This window comes from Scomber japonicus, chromosome 20, assembly GCF_027409825.1.
Source record: "Scomber japonicus isolate fScoJap1 chromosome 20, fScoJap1.pri, whole genome shotgun sequence".
Taxonomy (NCBI): Eukaryota; Metazoa; Chordata; class Actinopteri; order Scombriformes; family Scombridae; genus Scomber; species Scomber japonicus.
Window position 1 is genome coordinate 637346 of NC_070597.1, and position 5209 is coordinate 642554.

The window sequence follows — 5209 nt, forward strand, 5'->3', positions numbered from 1 at the left end:
CTGTAATACTGCATACTACATCACTATAATACTGCAGTACTTTTACTGTAATACTGCATACTACATCACTATAATACTGCAGTACTTTTACTGTAATACTGCATACTACACCACTATAATACTGCAGTACTTTTACTGTAATACTGCAGTACTTTTACTGTAATACTGCAGTACTTTTACTGTAATACTGCATACTACATCACTATAATACTGCAGTACTTTTACTGTAATACTGCATACTACATCACTATAATACTGCAGTACTTTTACTGTAATACTGCATACTACATCACTATAATACTGCAGTACTTTTACTGTAATACTGCATACTACATCACTATAATACTGCAGTACTTTTACTGTAATACTGCAGTACTACATCACTATAATACTGCAGTACTTTTACTGTAATACTGCATACTACATCACTATAATACTGCAGTACTTTTACTGTAATACTGCATACTACATCACTATAATACTGCAGTACTTTTACTGTAATACTGCATACTACATCACTATAATACTGCAGTACTTTTACTGTAATACTGCATACTACATCACTATAATACTGCAGTACTTTTACTGTAATACTGCATACTACATCACTATAATACTGCAGTACTTTACTGTAATACTGCATACTACATCACTATAATACTGCAGTACTTTTACTGTAATACTGCATACTACATCACTATAATACTGCAGTACTTTTACTTTAATACTGCATACTACATCACTATAATACTGCAGTACTTTTACTGTAATACTGCATACTACATCACTATAATACTGCAGTACTTTTACTGTAATACTGCATACTACATCACTATAATACTGCAGTACTTTTACTGTAATACTGCATACTACATCACTATAATACTGCAGTACTTTTACTGTAATACTGCATACTACATTACTATAATACTGCAGTACTTTTACTGTAATACTGCATACATCACTATAATACTGCAGTACTTTTACTGTAATACTGCATACTACATTACTATAATACTGCAGTACTTTTACTGTAGTACTGCATACTACATCACTATAATACTGCAGTACTTTTACTGTAATACTGCATACTACATCACTATAATACTGCAGTACTTTTACTGTAATACTGCATACTACATCACTATAATACTGCAGTACTTTTACTGTAATACTGCAGTACTACATCACTATAATACTGCAGTACTTTTACTGTAATACTGCATACTACATCACTATAATACTGCAGTACTTTTACTGTAATACTGCATACTACATCACTATAATACTGCAGTACTTTTACTGTAATACTGCATACTACATCACTATAATACTGCAGTACTTTTACTGTAATACTGCATACTACATCACTATAATACTGCAGTACTTTTACTTTAATACTGCATACTACATCACTATAATACTGCAGTACTTTTACTGTAATACTGCATACTACATCACTATAATACTGCAGTACTTTTACTGTAATACTGCATACTACATCACTATAATACTGCAGTACTTTTACTGTAATACTGCATACTACACCACTATAATACTGCAGTACTTTTACTGTAATACTGCATACTACATCACTATAATACTGCAGTACTTTTACTGTAATACTGCATACTACATTACTATAATACTGCAGTACTTTTACTGTAATACTGCATACATCACTATAATACTGCAGTACTTTTACTGTAATACTGCATACTACATTACTATAATACTGCAGTACTTTTACTGTAGTACTGCATACTACATCACTATAATACTGCAGTACTTTTACTGTAATACTGCATACTACATCACTATAATACTGCAGTACTTTTACTGTAATACTGCATACTACATCACTATAATACTGCAGTACTTTTACTGTAATACTGCATACTACATCACTATAATACTGCAGTACTTTTACTGTAATACTGCATACTACATCACTATAATACTGCAGTACTTTTACTGTAATACTGCATACTACATCACTATAATACTGCAGTACTTTTACTGTAATACTGCATACTACACCACTATAATACTGCAGTACTTTTACTACATTAAGCAGAACCAAAGTAAGAAGTGAAACAGGAAGTGTAACTGTTAAATCTTCTCTCCTGCTGATCGATAGACGACTTATTGATCGACCTGACATCGATCGCTGTGCATCGACACTCTGAGACTGACCCGCCTCACCTTGCCTAATCGTCCAATCAGGATGTTTACATCAGCTGCTAAGAGACAAGTGTGTGTGTGTGTGTGTGTGTGTGTGTGTGTGTGTGTGTGTGTGTGTGCGTGCAGTCACGTCTGCCTCGTTAACCCACCTGTTCCCTCGTTAGCGAGCCGATTGGATCGTTTGGAGTCAGCTGACCCGCCTTAACGAGCCGAGAGAAACTTTAAAACGTTGTTCAAAAGTTTTTCTTCTTTAATGTTTCGGATCTCTAACTTCCTGCTGAACCAGCTGATCACTAACTTCCTGCTGCAGAGAACCAGCTGATCACTAACTTCCTGCTGAACCAGCTGATCACTAACTTCCTGCTGAACCAGCTGATCACTAACTTCCTGCTGCAGAGAACCAGCTGATCACTAACTTCCTGCTGCAGAGAACCAGCTGATCACTAACTTCCTGCTGAACCAGCTGATCACTAACTTCCTGCTGAACCAGCTGATCACTAACTTCCTGCTGAACCAGCTGATCACTAACTTCCTGCTGCAGAGAACCAGCTGATCACTAACTTCCTGCTGAACCAGCTGATCACTAACTTCCTGCTGCAGAGAACCAGCTGATCACTAACTTCCTGCTGAACCAGCTGATCACTAACTTCCTGCTGCAGAGAACCAGCTGATCACTAACTTCCTGCTGCAGAGAACCAGCTGATCACTAACTTCCTGCTGCAGAGAACCAGCTGATCACTAACTTCCTGCTGCAGAGAACCAGCTGATCACTAAGTTCCTGTTGAACCAGCTGATCACTAACTTCCTGCTGAACCAGCTGATCACTAACTTCCTGCTGCAGAGAACCAGCTGATCACTAACTTCCTGCTGCAGAGAACCAGCTGATCACTAACTTCCTGCTGCAGAGAACCAGCTGATCACTAACTTCCTGTTGAACCAGCTGATCACTAACTTCCTGCTGTAGAGAAGGGTTAGGGTCAATAATCATGAGAATGTAACACAAATCAATGAAGATGATCAGAAGCTAACGTAGCTAACGTAGCTGACGTAGCTGAGTGGGCTTCACCGCCTTCCTGTGTCGGGGGTCACAGTAAATGGTATTTTTGAGTTTCTGAGTTTAATCTGATTTGTCTGTTGGTTTTTTTTGTCTGTTTTATGATCACTTTTTGATCCTGATCAGTGATATTAACAGTTTGCAGGGTTTTTTTTAAAGGTGTTGTTGCATAGACGTCTTTATTCATCAGTAGACCGACAGGAAACATGGGAGAGAGAGGGGGGGGGGGGTGACATGCAGCGAAGGACCTCCGATCGGGATTGGAACCGGGGTCGGGGTGTAACATTGGTATAAAAGTTCGTACATAAAAGTTCGTACACGTAGGCAGAACGCCATCAGAGACAGAAGGAAGGCTACATTGGACCAGGGACACCTTCAGCAGTTCTGTCTCCACTGACCTAAGCAGGGTTCTGATTGATTGGAAATAAAGAAAACTAAAAAGAACTTCCACTTGGTTTTTAATTCACTCTTCTCACTCGGAGTGGTGGTATAATATTTACCAGTCGGCTGCGTATATGGCATGAGCTCTAACCACTCGACCACCTGCGCGTCCCGTGTCTGCAGGTTTTTATGAATGAATTCGGGTCGTGATGTCACAGCGGCTCCATCAACCTGCTCACCTCTGGACTGAACGCTTATTGATCCGCTGCTGCTGCCATGGCAACAGGTAACGGTGAGCTGGGGTCAGAGGTCAGGAGGAAGAGAGACAGATGATGTTCGGACTCTGCTGTGAAACGTTTGATTGGTTTTTAATGTTGAAGCTGTTACGCCCCCCCCCCCCCCGGTGGAGCCGCTGAGCTTCAGCATCGATGTCAGCGACTGAAACTTTGACCTGTTTCTTTTTTTTGGGACTTTTTATTTATTCCACATCTTTGGAAAACATGAAGATGAAAGAGTTGCTACTGAGAGAATATTACAAATAAATAAATACTTTTTATTTTAAAGAAAAGAAAAAAAAGAAGAAGAAGAAGAAAAAAACAAACAACCAAAAAAATAAAAGAAGTAGGTGCTCAGAGTTCTGACATAAGTTTTATTATCATCTTTTCTCAAATGTTTGTAATTTCATTGCCATCTTGCCGTCGTTTTCTCCAAAGTAAACGTTTTTTTTAGGGCTGTCAAACGATTAATTTTTTTTGCGATTAATCGCAGAATTTCCATAGTTAATCGTGATTAATGACGTTTTGAATGTCATGTTTAAAATCCTGTTATTTTCCATTTGAAGGCAGTTTTAAGCCCATAATGTAAAGCATTTCTTACCAGAGTGTCTTAACTGGGAATCAATCACGGCTCTGCTGCGACTCCCACACTCCAAAATGGTCCTTTGGTGGAGCTGAGGCTGGCTTGGCTGCACCTGGGTGTTTAGCGTGGAGGTGCTAACTCAAACTCCACGTACTCCGGTGGTAGTTAAACTCCGTTTGACACAGGTTGCATTTTACTTTTGACTTGTCAACTGAAGCGTCTGGAAGTGTTTTAAAGTTAAACAAGCCGTTCAAAAGTCCAGTAGCTCTCTTACTTTCCATCAGCGCGGTAGGTTTACTGCAGGAGGCCACTTCAAAGCATAGCGCTACAGCTAGAGGAGCCGTCTACGGGGGAGTAGAAGGGACAAAAGGCTTGACACATTAAAATGAGATTTTAAACGCGTTATGGATTGCATTAATCTAATCGCTATTAACTTGTCAACGCTGACAGCCCTAGTTTTTTTAACTCGGTCTCTGTCTAGTAGATGTTGGTTGTGGTTTCAACCAAGAGATCGTCGTCATGTTTCATGTTTCAGGATTCACTTTGACCTTTGACCTTTTCCATAGCTGATCACTGACAGCGTCGTTGTCACATGAGAAACCTCAGGAAGCTCATTAATATAATAAACTCAGTCATAGTTCCACCATGTAGAACTATCATGGTTGAAGGTTTATTAGTTTACAGCCGGCAGTCAAACAGGAACCAGAACCAGTCGGTCCCTGACCCTGACTC